The 19,026-nt window shown below is 35.0% G+C and overlaps 1 protein-coding gene across 2 annotated transcripts in view; it reads left to right on the forward strand.

The window, feature by feature from the left end:
- PRMT3 (protein arginine methyltransferase 3) overlaps positions 1–19,026 on the forward strand; it is a 140,920-nt gene that overhangs the window by 51,079 nt on the left and 70,815 nt on the right. The gene's annotated exons all lie outside the window — the stretch shown is intronic.

Consider the following 19,026-nt stretch of genomic DNA (forward strand, 5'->3'; position numbering starts at 1 on the left):
GCTGACAGAAGCTATTTCTCTTGTGACTTCAATTCCCACTGGACAGGTATGTCATAATCCCAGTGTCCACTGTATGACTCACCCTGGACTCTTGCAGCACTGCTTTTTCCTTCCATCTCTCTAGCCTAGGAGTGTTAGTTATTTCCTGGTGTCATTGATGTCCAGTTGTCTCACTTCCTTCTTGATGACTTCGTTTGTGTAACCAACTTCCTGCGTTAATTTTTCTCTATTTTCATAGCCTGTGGTTTCTGCTCTCCTAGACTCTAATTGATGTAAAGGGTACCTTTCATTTTGGAAGATTGGTCAGGTGTAATCTCTTTGTGTTTGTAACACAAATAATAGTCAGTCAATAGAACCTAAAATGTAAGCCAGTTGTTTGGGACCACTTGCTTTCAGAAGCCCTTCACTCAGGGAAGTAAATCAGTGTATTCAGGAAATGTTAATTAAGTAAGAACTTTCCTTATTCCTCTTCACCACGGTGTAACTTGAGTTTGCATTATCGTACTGTCTACCCTCCTTTTAAGCATCAGTGGAACTGAAGTCTAGCAGATTGTGTTAATTGCATTGGGTGGAGCATTAGACACTAATTTACGGCAGTTATTCTAAGGCAATCAACTTTGGACGGCCTTATTTCTCTAGTGAGATTTGCATTAAGCTTTTTAAGTAGGCTTGTGCTGGAAAGTTTTGAGACAACTTTGTGGATTGGCAATATCATTTATAGTACCTTCTAAATCCTGTAAACTCCCTCCTAACTTGGGTACTTCTAATAGGATTTCTGAGTTGAGTAGCTGGAAAATTCCAAGTATGTAATGAAACAAGGAGCGGGTATGCTTTCTAAAATATCCAACATTTTTCACATATTCCTACTTGGGCTGAAATGAGGGGCAAATGGTAAATGGCTGACTGTTTTAAATGCATTTTAAAGCCACATTTTCATGAACCAGCATTTTAAAATTAAAATATACTGCATAGAACCCTGTCTTTGATTTTTTTTTCTTACATATAGTGGTAAGGATGCAAAAATCTAGAAAAAAACACAATTTTGAGCCACAGCTTACATTTTTTTGTCCATTTTTAAAAGTATTTTCAACAAGGATGGACAAAAAAGGAATATACCCTACATAGTTGGGCACAGATGTTTAATGGACTTGTAATGCAGTATGGCACCGTAGGCATCCTGTATTGCAGAGATGTCCATCTGTTCTCTTCTCCTGTGGTCCACTAAGTATTCCACGTTAATCTAGATATGCTTTTTGTCTACAGCTATTCATGAACTTTGCCTTTATTTTGGAAGATGTTCTTAGTTAAGAATGTAATTTTAAAAGCCAGGTCATTGCTGTTGGCATATTATTTAGTAAACTATCACTTGCCTCTTATGTTTATGAATTTCCAGATTTAGGCTTCCCTTGAATTTTACATTTTCATTTTTATTGAATGGGATTTCTATTTGATAAAATTATTAGTTAAATAACTGCTATTAAGTAAATATCATTTAAATCAGTTTAATCTCCACAAAATGTTAATATTTATTCTTATGAGTATCTCTTTTCATTTTTCATGGTTTACTGTACCTATAGAGCCATTCATTGTGACATCTTATTTCTGACTGCCTAATAAAACTGTTCAAAGTGGGGTGCCTGGATGGCTCACTCAGTTAAGCGTCTGACTTCAGCTCAGGTCATGATCTCACTGTTGGTGAGCTCGACCCCCACATCAGCTCTCTGCTGTCAGCACGGAGCCCGCTTTGGATCATCACTTTCCCTCTCTCTCTGCCCTACCCCCACATGCTTGCTCTCTGTCTCTCTGTCTCTCAAAAATAAACTTAAAAAAAAAAAAAAAAAAAAACTATTCAAAGTAAACGTCCCCAATTCTGTGCTACAAACCAGTTAAGCCAGATTGACTCATTTGGTGTTGCTGTTTTCCATCTATGTTTTCATTATGACCTCCTTAGGAATACATAGATAAGATCCTCACATCATATGGTACTGTTGCCTATGATGATTCTTGTTTGCACCTTTGTTTTTTTCTGTCATCAGGATTATCAGCAGAATTACACATTAGGTGAACTTTATATTTCATTGTCATGATCATTCATGACATACATTCAAATTGTCTGAAGTCGCTTGTAATGTTTCTATCTAGGCCTGCTTTTCACAGAAGCTACCTAAAATTTCTCCTTCTTGCATTTGTCCTTGAAATTTAAAGAGTTAACTTCCCTCCCTTCACCAGCATGAGTGTATCTGTGTGATATGCATTCCCAAACCTACACCCATGTGATGGGATATCTTTTATTCATATTTAATACTCTTTATAGTTGATGAATAGCGTTTCAGGATATCATTTAGAAAACATGGCTGTGATTTGGCTTATCAACAATCTTAAAGTGACCATGAAGCCTGTCACAGGTCATATTTTAAACTGGTGGATGTTGAGATGTTTTTGTTGACTTTAGTCTGACAGTGAAGCCATGCTATTTCAGCCAACTGCCATGAGGATAGGTGGCCTTTCCTGATCTGTTTTTAATAACACAAATTTTCACTTATACAGGTGCACTTTTACCTTTCTTCTTTTGGCAAGAAATATGCTTATGACCCAAATTTAAGAATTTTTAAAAACTCTTATATTTTTCTTCTTTTACATATATTACTCTGAAAACTTTAAGCTAACTAAATTTTACAAATTTAGTATGTATTGTTTACTTACTTAAAATGTTTTTTGGGGGTGCCTGGGTGGCTCCATTGATAAAGCATCCAGCTTCAGCTCAGGTCCTGATCTCTTGGTAAGTGGGTTAGAGCCCCCATGTCAGGCTCTGTGCTGACAGCTCAGAACCTGGAGCCTGCTTCAGATTCTGTGTCTCCCTGTCTCTCTCTCTGCCCTTCCCCTGCTCGTTCTCTGTCTCTCAAAAATAAATAAATGTTAAAAAATTTTTTTCTAAAATAATTTCAAATGTTCAGTGGATCAAGATAAGAAATATACTTCTTCCCTAACTCTATACCGCTTAAACATTTTTTTCTTGCATTTTTTTGTTCCTTTATTGTTCCATTAGAGAAAAAGATACCTTTTCACTGCAGGATTTGTGGTACTTAAAAAAAATTAATAAAAATAAAAATGAATAATAAAAATATCACCAAATTTAAAAAAACAAAAATAAATGACAAAGTTACATAAAATGGACTCTTCAAAATGTTCTTTTGATGACAGAGATTATTGTTGTTTTAATGTCTTTTATTTCTCTTTCTTGTTTTTAAATGTTCATTTATTTTTGAGAGACAGAGTGCATGAGAGGGGAGGCGCAGAGAGAGAATGAGACAGATAACCTGAAGCATTCTTCACGTGGGCAGTGCAAAGTGCAATGTGGGGCTCAAACCCATGAACTGTGAGATCATGACCTGAGCCAAAGTCAGATGCTCAACTGACTGAGCCCCTATTTCTATTATCGTGTTTTTGTTAGTGTATTTCTAGCAGAAACAATTTGTCCCTTAATGGAAGATAATGATGATTAGTGAGAACAAAATACGTGTTAGCAAATTGTCTTATTTTTCTTAATGTGTTGTATCTTCCCTGTCTGGCAGACTCTTAGTAGTTCTTTTAAGACTCATCTCAGATACCACCCCCATGAGGCTTTCTGATTTGTTCTTTGATCACATATAAAATCTCTTTTCTCTCTCTTTTATACTTCATTTTAAGCTTCTATTTTCCGGTTTTCAAACAGGTATTGTAATTAATTGTTCATGTACCTTTTTCCATTCTCTCAAGATGGGAAGCCAGGATTTATTTGGTATGGCCAGATTTTATCACAGGGCATTGCATTAGTGAATGATGACAGAATGTACATGAGAGAACTTTCCTACATAGAAATTCACTGGCCACAGATATGATCTTATTTATAATTTTCTGTACAGCACATGAAGGCAGGGAGGTAGCATATGACAGGGACGTGGCTGAAGAACATTCTTTAGTGCTTTCCCCTTGGTTTATGAGCCCTTTGTTAAAACACATGACCCTCTGTTTTCGTGGCTAGCATTTACTTCTTGACCCTGCCTATAATTAGTGCAAAGAAGTATGAAAATAAACTGATAGATGTGGATTATTAGGGCTTGGGATACTTTTAGTATTTTCTTAATGTTAATTAAAATTATATGTATGTTTCATGCAAAATTCTGTTTGTCCTAGTATACAATTTCTAGGCAATACTGACAATATGTAATATTTTAAGGAAAAGTATAAAATGCACATTTTACAGTAATATTTTTTTTAGTACTATAAGTATTAACAGGGAGACAGTTACAGTTCTTGAACAATGAAAGGAAAGTTGTGGTTTATCAGATTTTTTTTCATAGATATGCTGACATCTGCATTGAGAATAAAATGAAAACTAAGAGAATAAAAATGTAATTAAGAATATGTCCCTTATGTATAATTATTTCAGTTTTATAATATTTACACTTATCTGAGCTCTTAACTACTCCCCAGCCTCTCCTTTATTGAATAGTACTATTTGTTTAAATTAGAATTCAGATCGCACTCTGCAGCCATTTTATTTCATACTCTCGCAAGGGGACTATTTTATAATAGTAGGACGTTGGTATCTATAGAGAGCATGTAACCCTTTGAGAAATCCTTAAAGTGGAACTCAGGCTATTTTATAGTTGCAGGTACATAAAAAAGTTTAGTAACGTACATTATTCAAATATATGCTCTCTTTTTCCTATGCTTGATACCAAATCTAAGTAAAAATATTTAGTGCTTTAAGCAAAGTCGTCTCTATTGAAACAATTATGTGTTATAGGGAAATTTTATTTTAGGTGTTTTGTATTATTCTCATCAAATTTCTGGAGATTGTCTTTGCCAAGAGATTCAGCGCATCATGTGTGATTGATTTGATTGTATTTATTTGCTTTTTTGGCCCTATATAATTCCCTTTGCCATATTCCATTTTAGGTGCTTCTATTATGGCCTGTTACGAATTGCTTTTTTAGTAAATCTTTTTGTTCATTAAGTAAATTACCCTGATTATGAAGATAAAGAGGATAAGTTATTCAGGAATATGAGTCAATTGCCCTTATGAAAATTTCTCAAGCTAGTCTGAGAACATGAACTGTTTGTTAGTTTTGATCTCAAACTCTGAAATTATGTATCAATTTATGAATTTGTCAGTAATACTGTTTACTTCTACCTCATGATGAAAGAAAGCTCCTAAAATTTACAATATGCATTTTCAGATATTTGGGCATTTAATGTAAACACAGATTTTCCTATGTAACTGAGTTGGCAGTTGTAATTATGGTGATTAATATGAAGTGGTTCTATTTAAAAATTATCCATGAACAAATAATTTGATTCACAAGACTTGAGTAATCCTATAAATGCTACCAATTTGTAGTAAAGAAAACTTGTTCCTGTACTTGCATCTGGATTTAGATAGCTGCCAATCATGTGTTTGAGCAGTAACAGGTTAGATATGGTATGAAGATTTGGGAGGAAAAAGCATTATTTATATATTTTTGGAGTGGAATATAAAATTCTCACAAAATTTTATGATAAACTATTAGCCTTCATAGCTACTTGAGCCCTTGCTGTGCTGATTTTAGTAAGTCCTTCCTAGGGAATTTCAGTTCATCCTCCTTTGCCTTTAGAGATACTTCAAGGGACAAGTTTAAGAAACCATGACTTACAGTTCTTTTTGAAACTGATTCAAAAGGGCTTGATGAAGATAATTGTCCTCTTTGGTTTTCTTTGAGTATAGATCTTTCACATGTTATACTATCTATAATAGAGTCTCCAAATTGGCAAAATTTAGATGGCAGGACTATGAAGTCATTGTTTATTTAAGTTAAGTGAGAATTTTAGGGTAGGAGTTAGTTACAGTAAATGTTGATCTGTTCTTATGAATGGTTTTTCTGACCTGTTCTTGGTAGATTACTTACTTCGAGTAAATTTTTCAGTAGTGGTGATACATTGATTTGGTCTGCTCCATTTTCCATTCTCTTCCCTCTATCCTTTTTTAATACTAGAATATTTATTTGGGAGTACCCAATTTAAAGTAACTTGAAGTTGAGTGAATGTGAGGCTAGCTGACCTTTCTTGGAATTCAGTCTTCAGGAAGACTTTTATTACTTACTTACTTTTATTAATATGTGCTACTATCCAATAAAAGCACCATGACCAGAGACAAACCCAAGGCTTAATCTATTCCCTGTTATTAGGAAATAACATGTAATTTGTCTTGATCAGTTTTGCTAAGGGTTTGTCTCTTACTGCTCTTTTCAAAGAACCCAAATTGTGGCTTTGTTGATTTTTCTTTATCAACATTTGTTTTCTTTTGTACTGATTTCCACTTCAATCTTTATTATTTCCTTATTTTCTCTTAAAGTTTGATTTGCCGCTCTTTTTCTAGCTTCTTGAAATGGAAGCTTAAGGGCGTGTGGTTGGCTCAGTCAGTTAAGCATACAACTTCGGCTCAGGTTATGATCTTGTCGTTCATGAGTTTGAGCCCCACGTTGGGCTCTGTACTGACGGCTCCGAGCCTGGAGCCTGCTTCGGATTCTGTTTCTCTCTCTCCCTCTCTCTGCCCCTCCTCCACTTGCCCATGCTCTCACTCTCTCACTCTCTCTCAAAAATAAATAAAAACATTTAAAAAAAATTTTTAAAGTGGAAGCTTAGATCATTGATTTTCAGCTTTTCTTTTTCTAATATTTGGCATTTGAAGCCAATATTTCTTTTTTATATATATACTTTTTTTCATTTTATTTATTTGAGAGAAAGTGTGAGTGTGAATGGGGGAGAGAGGCAGAGGGAGAGAGAGAGAAAGAATCCTAAGCAGGCTTAATGCTCAGTGCAGAGCCTGAGGTGCGGAGCTCTATCTCCCGATCCTGGGATCATTACTTGAGCCGAAATCAAGTCAGAAGCTCAACTGACTGAACCACCCAGGCGCCCCAAGGCCAGTATTTGTAAGTACTGATTTAGCTGAATCCCACATTCAAGTGATTTCTAAAAACAGTTCTAACTATTACTTTTTTCTTGAATTATTATTCTTCATGCTATTATTAAAGAAGAAACACACCAGTACTATCATATTTGAGAGATAATTTACCATTAGAAAAACAAAGGCATTGGCACTTTTGCCCTCCATATAAGTTGACTAAGTGCTCTAAGGAACCCTTGTTACAGAACCAATAAGCCCTGAAGAACAAACATTTTGTATTTTTTTTCTTATGGATATTAGTTTTGGTGTTATTTCCTCTTCCCTTGTTCAGTTCTATGTGACTACTGTGTTTTAGAAGAGAATGAACACACTTTTCTTATTAAATAAGCATTAAGCGAGAATGTGATGCACATCACAGGCAATTGCTAAGAGATTGCAGAGACAGAGATCTCCTCTTGTATATATCCATGAAGATACAACTAATGCATTACAGGCATGTTTCCAAGATAAAAAATAATAAATACTTTGACTATTTCAATTGCTAGTTTTTTCCATTTCATTTTGTATTCAGAGGGAAATTCTGGAGTACAATTTTATGTAAGAATTTCAGAGGGAGTACATAATTCAAATACTTAATAATGTTTAAGAACAATGTGTGCATGGCTCATTTTGGCATTTTCAGCCAATTTCTTTTGCCTGTCTTCCTCTTGGGGCTTTTTATCTTTTTATTATTTTTTGAAAGAGTTCCTTATTTATTCTAGTTGCCAATTTGTTAGAGCTCTTCTGTCTTCTGCCTCTCCTGGTTTCTGGGCACATATTAGAATTTTACTCTATCTCCTTTGAAGTTAGATGTGGCCCTGTGAATTACTTTGGACAGTGAAAGTCGTATACACACAGAATGTTTAACAGCCAGTACACAATTTGCCACATCCCCTTTCTATATATCAGTGATTGTGGAAGCATTTATTAATATGAACCTTCTGTCAGCCTGACTCCTGGGTAATTATAATAAGCAATGACTCTTGTCAGCCTGTGATGTAAGAAATAAATCTTTTTTTGTTTTAAGTGATAATTTGGATATTGTTTGTGAATGTAGGGTAACCTAGCTTGTCTTGATAATTGTCTGTCACTTGTTTGTTAGCAGCATGTGGCTTGTCATTGCACTATTTTTTTGATGTGATTTGATGAATAGACATTCTTAACATTTAATGTGTTGTCAGAATTCTTTTATCATTTGAGTTTTTGTATCTTATTTAATAAATCTTTCTAGAATTGCTATCACACATTTATTAGACTTCTCTATCTTCTATACCTCTCACACGACTTTGCATTTTCTATTGTTTTGACTTTTGGGGTTGCATTCCAGATAACTTCTTCAGTTCAGTCTACCAATTCACTAATTTTTTCTGAAACTCTTTCTAATTATCAGTTAAACTCATCTATTGAGTTTTCAAAATTTCAGTTAATCTTTTTTTTTCACTTGTAGGAATTCTCTTAGGGTCTTTTAAAATTTTGCTTGCTTGTTATGATCTTCAAGCCACTTTTAATCTCATGAATCATAAACAGTAGCAGAGAGTTTGCACATCTGCTTTTGCTGATTGTTGTTTCTACTAGCCTTTATTCATGGTGCTTAGAACTTGTTTATTTGAGTGTTTAGTACTGTTTGATATTCTGCTATATATTGACCTAAGGCTTTTATTTTATCTGTGAAAAATTCTTTGATGCTTGGGTTTTACCCCAAATGATTTGTATTTGTTTTTGCTTTGTACCTGGGACATAAACATATGCAGACCACTGTTACTTACTGTTTTTGATTTTTAAAAACACTTTATTAGGGATATTTTCCAATGTGAAAAATTTAGAATGAGTGTTTCAGTGAACAATTGTACCTATCACCCTGCCTCAACAATTATCAGTGTTTGTAATTTTTGTTTTATTTATCTTTGCGCTATTATATATTTTTTTGCTATCTTTAACTGATAAGTACTTATAAAAGTGTGTGCTTATTATGCCTTTATTCATTATATTACTGAACCTAACAAAATTACCAATGTAGCCACAATTCCATATTATAAAAATATTCTTTAAAATTTTTTTTAACATTTATTTATTTTTGAGAGACAGAAACAGAGTGTGAGTGGGGGAGGGGCAGAGAGAGAGGGAGACACAGAATCCAAAGCAAGCTCCAGGCTCTGAGCTGTCAGCACAGAGCCCGATGCAGGGCTCGAACCCACAAACCATGAGATCATGACCTGAGCTGAAGTTGGATGCCTAACTAACTGAGCCACCCAGGCGCCCCTTAAAAATATTCTTAATATTCAGTCTGTTCACATTTCCCTGATTGTTGCATGAATTTTATATATATTTTTACTTTTGATTTGTTTGAATCAGGATCTGAGTTCTGTATACATGTTGAATTTGATTAATTTGTTTCATAAATCTTTTTGATTAAACTTTTTATTTTGAGATAATTGTAGGTTATCACATGCAGTGGTAAGAAATAATACAGAGAGATGCCTTGTACTATTTACCCAGTTTCTCTCAATGATAACATCTTAACTATGGTGAAGCAGCACAACCAGAATATTGATTTTGGTACCATTTAGATACAGAACAGTTTCATTGGTACAAGGAACCCTCCTGTTATCTTTTTATGGCCATACACACTTCCCTCTTCCCGTCCCCAGCCTTGACCTCTAGCAACCACCAATCTGTTCTCAATTTCTATAGTTTTGTCATTTCAAGAATGAAATGGAATCATATAGGATGTGACCTTTTTGGATTGGCTTTTTTCACTTAGCTTAATTCCCTGGAGATTCATCCAAATTATTGTACATATCAATAGTCTCCCTAGTTTCTGAGTAGTATTCCATGGTATGGATATACCATAGTATTTTAACCACTTAACTTTTGAAGAATATCCAGTTTGGGGCTATTACAAATAAAGCTGTATGAACATTTGTGTATATAATTTTGTGTAAACATACGTTTTCATTTCTCTCATATATATGCTCAAGAGTACAATAGCTAGTCATATGGTAATTGCATATTTAATTCCATAAGAAACTGCTAAACTGTTTTCTAGAGGGGCTGTACCATTTTATATTCTTACCACCAATATGACTGTTCCAGTGGCAACATCCATCTACATTCTTGCCAACATTGTATATTGTCACTGTTTTTTGTTGAAGCCATTCTGATAGGTGTGTATTGATATCTCATGTGATTTTAATTTGCATTTCCCGGGGGCGCCTGGGTGGCTCAGTCAGTTAAGCGTCTGACTTCAGCTCAGGTCACGATCTCACGTTCCATGAGTTCGAGCCCCGTGTCGGGCTCTGGGCCGATGGCTCAGAGCCTGGAGCCTGCTTCCGGTTCTGTGTCTCCCTCTCTCTCTGCCCCTCCCCCGTTCATGCTCTGTCTCTCTCTGTCTCAAAAATAAATAAACGTTAAAAAAAAAAATTAATTTGCATTTCCCTAATGGCTAATGATGTTAAACATCTTGTCATATACATATTTGCCTTCTGCATCTTTTATTCAGTAAAATATCTATTTGTGTTTTTTGCTCATTTTCTAATTGGATTGTTGATTTACCGCCAAGTTTGATAGTTCTTTTTTGTGAGTTTTTTATTCGATATGTGGTTTGCAAATATTTTTTCCAGTCTGTAGCCAGTCCCCTAACAAGGCCTTTCACAGAACAGAAATGTTTCATTTTGGTGAAGTCGGTGTTTATTCATTTGTATTTTATGGGTCATGCTTTTGGTATCAAGTCTAAAATCTGTAGTCTATAGGTTCACCTCTTCTTTTTCTTGCCATTTTTTGAAGACACTGGGTCTGTTGTCCTGTAGTTTTCCATATTCTAGATTTTGATGATTGCATCCTCATGGTGTCATTTAACATGTTTTTCTATCCCTTGTATTTCTTGTAAACCATAAATACGAGGAGGTCTAGAAATGGAGGATTAACAAATTAAAGTTGTGTGTGTGTTTTTTCTAGAATACTTCATGGAGGGTGGTGGTAGTTTGTTTCTCTTGCATTGAATCAAGGGACTCTTAATGTCTCTTTCTATTATATTAAGGTTGATAAGTGGCTTTTGGAGTTGTCAGCCTAATCTATTCATTATAAACCTACCTAATGGTTTTAGAAGCCAATGAAAATGATTTCTTGGATTCATTATTTCATTAAAAGTTGCAAAATTTTGATATTTTATATGTATCATTTGTTCTCCATGTGTTAGCTGAAATTATTCCTTAAGTATATTCTCTCATCAAATATTTGGTTATGAACTATAGTTTATATAGGAAAATTAGGATAAATTCTCAATCTTTTCTATTTATTTACCATTTTCAGATTAATGAACTGTCATTGGAATGTCATTGCTTGTGTGTGTCTTTTAGTGGACAGATGTAGCTATTTTTTAATATAAAAAATATGAGTTTATACTGATTTTTCCAATTTAAGATTATAGAATTTTTACTTGAAGTTTTTAGTTTTATAGTTGTATTTTTTCCATGCAGAAAATCTTGATTCTTAAGATAATTCTGATTATTTATTTGCTTTATTATGGTTTCACAAATTTTACACCAACTTTACTACTAAACAGTAAGGCTTCTAAATGCAGTTGAAGGTCTTTTATATTTTGTTCTAGAATACATCTCATGAGAAATGTCCAATCTAAATATTGTGTTTGAAAGTCATTTGAAGGAATTACTTTCACTGGTTATGTAACCAACTTGACATACAACCAGACTTATTTATTTCCTTTTTCTCCAATTTGGGGAATTGCTTTTTCCTTTGTTTAGTTTAATTGTTATGTTTTAATTATGAGGAAATTATGTGGTTCCATTTCTTTTGTCCCTAAGTGAATAGATAACCTTTTTAAAGCTTTTAACTTATTTTTAAAAATAGTAGCTATGTATCTATTTATATTTTTACCCTTATGTCTTATATGCAAAAGATAGCATACTTTATACATTGTTATATGTATATATATATGTATGTACATACATATATATATACACACACACACACACACACACACACACACTTTAATGTAATTTTCTTTAATAAAAATGCTAGTTAATATTTTAGTTGCAATTTTTAAAGTTGACTATCCAGTTATAATTAAAGATTTTTTTCATCTGGCATGGGGATTAGGAACACTTTTAAAAATCAGTACGCATTGGGGTGCCTGGCTGGCTCAGTCGGTACAGCAACTCTTGATCTCGGGGTTGTGATTTCAAGCCCCATGTTAGGTGTAGAGATTACTTTAAAATAATTTTTTTTAATAAAAATTAATATGGATATTCTACTCTTATCCTGGGAAACCAATTCTGTAACTCTGGAGTAAGGGGGAGACCCACGTGTGCATATGGAAAGATCTTGAGATGATTCAGTTTTGCTTTTGATATACTTGCTTATTGGACCATTTGCTGCAATTTGAAGAAAAGAACCAATTTAACTCTCAGTCTTTTGTTCATTAAATGAGAGTGCCATCTAGTGGGAGAAAGACTTTTAAACTGATAAAAAGTTTTTCAAACTTTAGAAGAGAATGCATAAAGAATTATTACAACTATATGTTGTGAGGTATGAGAAGAGGCAGGAAGTAATCCTGCAGGGGAGTAGCAAGCACATAATAGTTGCTTAATAAATGGTAGTGGGGATGGGAATGCAAGCTGGTGCAACCGCTCTGGAAAGCGGTATGGAGGTTCCTCAGAAAACTAAAAACAGAACACCCTATGACCCAACAACTGCACTACTAGGCATTTATCCACGGGATACACGTGTACTGTTTCGAAGGAACACATGCACCCCCATGTTTATAGCAGCACTATCAACAATAGCCAAAGTATGGAAAGAGCCCAAATGTCCATCAAAGGATGAATGGATAAAGAAGAAGTGGTGTGTATACACACACACACACACACACACACACACACACACACACACACACAATGGAGTATTACTCGGCAATCAAAAAGAATGAAATCTTGGCCATTTGCAACTACGTGGATGGAACTGGAGGGTATTATGCTAAGTGAAATTAGTCAGAGAAAGATGAAAATCATATGACTTCACTCATATGAGGACATTAAGAGACAAAACAGATGAACATAAGGGAAGGGAAACAAAAAAAAACAGGGAGGGGGACAAAACAGAAGAGACTCATAAATATGGAGAACAAACTGAGGGTTACTGGAGGGGTTGTGGGAGGGGGGATGGGCTAAATAGATAAGGGGCACTAAGGAATCTACTCCTGAAATCATTGTTGCTCTATATGCTAACTAATTTGGATGTAAATTTTAAAAAATAAAAAATTAAATTAAAAAATAAATGAATAAATGGTAGTGGGGAGCCTGGGTGGCTCAGTTGGTTAAGCGTCCGACTTCGACTCAGGTCATGATCTCATGGCTCGTGGGTTCGAGCCCCAGCATCAGGCTCTGTGCTGGCAGCTCAAGTCTGGAGCCTGCTTCAGATTCTGTGTCTCTGTCTGTCTCTGCCCCTTCCCTGCTTATGCTCTGTCTCTCTCTCTCTATCTCTCTCTCAAAAATAAACATTTAAAAAAAATTTTAAATAAATGGTAGCTACTAGAATTATTCCTCTTGTATGGAAGATAGTGATCAAGTAAAATAATGAAATAGCTGCTCTGACTAATTATTTGTTATATACATGTAAAATTTTATTATTGCTTTTTGACTAATAATACATAGAAGTTCCAAATTTCATCTTGTCTTTACCACTCAGGACCTACACAGAATCCCCCAACAAAATTTGTTACCAGTTTCTAGTGTATCCTTCCTGAGACATAATAAGTTATAAAATGGGTATTTATACTCCTTGGCACACTCATTCCGTGAACAAATATTGTGTGGCTTCTAGGTGCCCGGCACTGTTCTAGCTAGGATAAAACAGTGAACAAAATACCTGACAAACCCCACCCTTAAATTTAGGGTAGGGTAAGCATATTTTGCATATTGTTCTACACTTTGCTTTTTTCATCTCTTAAATAAATTTCCCATTATGACCGTTGTAGCTTTATCCCATGATTTTTTTTATTCAACTCAAAATATTACCCTGGGATCTCTGCTTTGATCAATGAATTATTTCGAAGTATGTTGTGTAATTTCTAAGTGTTTGGCAGTTTTTTTTAGGTATCTTTCTTTTACTGGTTTATGATTTAATTTGGTTGATATCAAAGGACATACTGTGTATTTTATCATTCCATTAAATTTGTTCAGACTTGCTTTATGGCCCAGAATATGGTCTGTTTTGTTGAATGTTCCACATTAATTTGAGTGAATGTGGATTCTGCTGTCATTGAATGGACTGTTACATAATTGTCAATTGGATCAAGTTGGTTGATAGTATGATTCACGTCTTTTAAATGCTTACTATTTTAAGTCTACTTGTTCTGTTAACTATTAAAAGAATAATACAGTTTTTACCTGTACTTCAGGAGTTGTTTCTCTTTTCACTTCTGTCAGTTTTTGCTTCAGATATTTTTATGTGGTTTTGGGGTACATTTACATTAGAATTGTTATGTATTGTTGATAAGGTTTGGCTTCTTTATAATTATGAAGTATTGTTCTTTGTCCCTGATAATATTCTTGGTCCTTTAATTTACTTTAGCATTTTTCTAATTAATTGTGTACTATTCCAGATGTGTTCTAAGCATTTATAAACAGATTTGAGTATATGTTCCTTTTGCTTTCTCCCAGACTATTGCATGTTATATAATTAGGCATGTAAATCTTTCTTTTAATAAGTTGTGAAATATAACATACACAGAAGATTTGCTAAGCTTACAGTGTAAGAAATAGTTATGTAATGAACACCTGTATAATCACCAGTCAGATCCAAATATAGAAAGCAGCTGCCAAGTATCTTTTCACCTTTCTTTAGATATCTTTATATTCTAATTTCATCTTCAAATGTCTTTCTTATATATTTTTTCAAATGTCTTTTCAGTATCTTTTTATCTTTTAATTATATGTGTTACAACTTCTTTCCTACCCCAGAGAGGTTACCACTCACCTGACCTCTATGGTGATCATTTCCTTGCTTTTCTTTACATTTTTTCCACTTTCATCAATATTGCCAGTATGCATAATTTGTTCATTTTCATTTCTATATATTCTCCTCTGTGAATATACAACAGTGTGTTTATTATTCTGAAGTTGGTGGGTACTGGATCATTTCCATTTCTTTTACAATGACGAATAATAATGTTATAGTATACTTGTACATGTATGATATAACAGTCGAGTGTGCTTTTTTAGAAGTATTTTTAGAAGTAGAATTGCTAGGGGCACCTGGGTGGCTCAGTTGGTTAAACGTCCGACTTTGGCTCAGGTCATGATCTCACGGTTCGTGGGTTCGAGGTCCATGTCAGGGTCTGTGCTGACAGCTCAGTGCCTGGAGCCTGCTTCCAATTCTCTGTCTCCCTCTCTTTCTACCCCTCCCCACTTGTGCTCTGTCTGTCTCTGCCTCTCAAAAATTAATAAACTTTAAAAAAAAATTTTTTTAAGTAGAATTGCTAGATAACAGGGTGCACTGCTCTTCTGCATTATTAGATAATGCCAAACTTTTCCAAAGTAGTAAAATTTTTCTTTATTACTCCATATACCTGTCAACACTGAACATTGTATGGCTTCATAATTCTTGCCGCTCTGTTATCAGTAGTAGTTTCTCACTGTGTTTGAATTACTAATGAAGCTCATCATTACCATATGTACCATCTCTACGTATGATTATTGACTATTTGGACTTCCTATTTTGTGAAGAAATTGTGTATAATTCTTTTGTCCATTTTCCTTTGAATTGCCTGTGTTTTTCTTAATGATTCGTTTTCTTTGTAGCAGGTAAAGGGTGTGTGTGTGTGTGTGTGTGTGTGTGTGTGTGTGTGTGTGTGTGTGTGTTTGATATCTTTTCAAACTCGGATTTGCCTTTTAATTCTTTTTATGTTTTTTGATGAACACAGGTTCTGAATTTTAATCTAGTCAAACTTACTGGTCTTTTTCTTTATAGTTAGTTCTCTCCCCCACCCCACTCCAGAATATGAAAATATTGTCTACAAACTTTATCTCTTTTTTATCCACATATAAGTCTTTAATTCAGTTACACAGTTGTGAGGATAAAAATTGTCAGTCTTTCTGGAGGCAGCTTGATGATACGGATCAAAATCTTTTTTTTTTTTTTTAACGTTTATTTTTGAGAGAAAGAAAGAGAGAGTGGGGGAGGGGTAGAGAGAGAAGGAGACAGAGGATCTGAAGTGGGCTCTGAGCTGACAGCAGAGAGCCCGACGCAGAGTTTGAAGTGAGATCATGACCTGAGCTGGAGTCAAATGTTTAACCAACTGAGCCACCCAGGCACCCTCATACAGATCAGAACCTAAATGTGCCTGCCCTTTAATCCAGAAATTCTGCTTTAAGAAATTTCTTAGCTAGACACATAAAACATCGAGAAGATATCTGTGTGTGTGTGCGCTCATGTGCGCATACATGTGCAAACATTATTTTTCCTACCCATTCTATAGTAACTTAATGTAAAGGATACAGATATTCTTGTTGCTTAATATCAACAGCTACCTTGCATTTGCCAAGTGTGTAAGCATAATATCTCTCTCAGTGATTTTAGAGCTGTCAGTAAGGAAAGTACCTTACCCAAAATGATTTTATACATAATTTTTAAATCTCATATAATTTCATTATCACATTTGTGATAAGTTCATTAGCATTAGCACATTTTAAATTAAAAGAGTCAAGGGATAGACTGGGGAATCATTGAAAAAACTTCACAGTTCAGGTATTCAGTGTGTAAGACTATTATGAATGTGACAGTGAAATAAATAGAAGTTACATCATATCTTGTAAAAACTTAAGTTTGGCACATTTTTAGCAGAGAGCACTGTAGATTAGGAGAAAATACTTATCTAATTACTTTTTTTGATATTTCTAGAGCAATGGTTCTCAGTGGTGAGGGGTGTCCAGTTTTACCCACCTGGGGATATTTTGGCAATGAGAAATGTCTGGAAACGTCTTAAGTTTTTGCAACGGGAGGTTTGGGAGGGAGAGAGACAGGAGGGGAGTGCCGGTGGTTTTGGTAGGTAGGAGCCAGGGGTACTGCTAAATGTCATACAATGGACAGGCTTGCATCTACAATAAAGTATTATCTGGCCCAAAATCTGTCAACAGTGCCAAGGTTGAGAACCCTTGCTTTAAAGTTCTCATTTCTATGTATTGATAATAACTCAATCTCTAAACGACATTATATTATAAAGCCCACCTGACCTAGTATGGGACATAAGAGAAAATTTTCCTTAAAAGGTGGCATCATTAAGAATACATTTTGTCAACCTGGAAGAAATGGACAAATTTCTAAACACCCACACTCTTCCAAAACTCAATCAGGAGGAAATAGAAAGCTTGAACAGACCCATAACCAGCGAAGAAATTGAATCGGTTATCAAAAATCTCCCAACAAATAAGAGTCCAGGACCAGATGGCTTCCCAGGGGAGTTCTACCAGACATTTAAAGCAGAGATAATACCTATCCTTCTCAAGCTATTCCAAGAAATAGAAAGGGAAGGAAAACTTCCAGACTCATTCTATGAAGCCAGTATTACTTTGATTCCTAAACCAGACAGAGACCCAGTAAAAAAAGAGAACTACAGGCCAATATCCCTGATGAATATGGATGCAAAAATTCTTAATAAGATACTAGCAAATCGAATTCAACGGCATATAAAAAGAATTATTCACCATGATCAAGTGGGATTCATTCCTGGGATGCAGGGCTGGTTCAACATTCGCAAATCGATCAACGTGATACATCACATTAACAAAAAAAAAGAGAAGAACCATATGATCCTGTCAATCGATGCAGAAAAGGCCTTTGACAAAATCCAGCACCCTTTCTTAATAAAAACCCTTGAGAAAGTCGGGATAGAAGGAACATACTTAAAGATCATAAAGGCCATTTATGAAAAGCCCACAGCTAACATCATCCTCAACGGGGAAAAACTGAGAGCTTTTTCCCTGAGATCAGGAACACGACAGGGATGCCCACTGTCACCGCTGCTGTTTAATATAGTGCTGGAAGTTCTAGCATCAGCAATCAGACAACAAAAGGAAATCAAAGGCATCAAAATTGGCAAAGATGAAGTCAAGCTTTCGCTTTTTGCAGATGACATGATATTATACATGGAAAATCCGATAGACTCCACCAAAAGTCTGCTAGAACTGATACATGAATTCAGCAAAGTTGCAGGATACAAAATCAACGTGCAGAAATCAGTTGCATTCTTATACACTAACAATGAAGCAACAGAAAGACAAATGAAGAAACTGATCCCATTCACAATTGCACCAAGAAGCATAAAATACCTAGGAATAAATCTAACCAAAGATGTAAAAGATCTGTATGCTGAAAACTATAGAAAGCTTATGCAGGTAATTGAAGAAGATATAAAGAAATGGAAAGACATTCCCTGCTCATGGATTGGAAGAATAAATATTGTCAAAATGTCAATACTACCCAAAGCTATCTACACATTCAATGCAATTCCAATCAAAATTGCACCAGCATTCTTCTCGAAACTAGAACAAGCAATCCTAAAATTCATATGGAACCACAAAAGGCCCTGAATAGCCAAAGTAATTTTGAAGAAGAAGACCAAAGCAGGAGGCATCACAATCCCAGACTTTAGCCTCTACTACAAAGCTGTCATCATCAAGACAGCATGGTATTGGCATAAAAACAGACACATAGACCAATGGAATAGAATAGAAACCCCAGAACTAGACCCACAAACGTATGGCCAACTCATCTTTGACAAAGCAGGAAAGAACATCCAATGGAAAAAAGACAGTCTCTTTAACAAATGGTGCTGGGAGAACTGGACAGCAACATGCAGAAGGTTGAAACTAGACCACTTTCTCACACCATTCACAAAAATAAACTCAAAATGGATAAAGGACCTGAATGTGAGACAGGAAACCATCAAAACCTTAGAGGAGAAAGCAGGAAAAGACCTCTCTGACCTCAGCCGTAGCAATCTCTTACTCGGCACATCCCCAAAGGCAAGGGAATTAAAAGCAAAAGTG

This window comes from Panthera leo, chromosome D1, assembly GCF_018350215.1.
Source record: "Panthera leo isolate Ple1 chromosome D1, P.leo_Ple1_pat1.1, whole genome shotgun sequence".
Lineage (NCBI taxonomy): Eukaryota > Metazoa > Chordata > Mammalia > Carnivora > Felidae > Panthera > Panthera leo.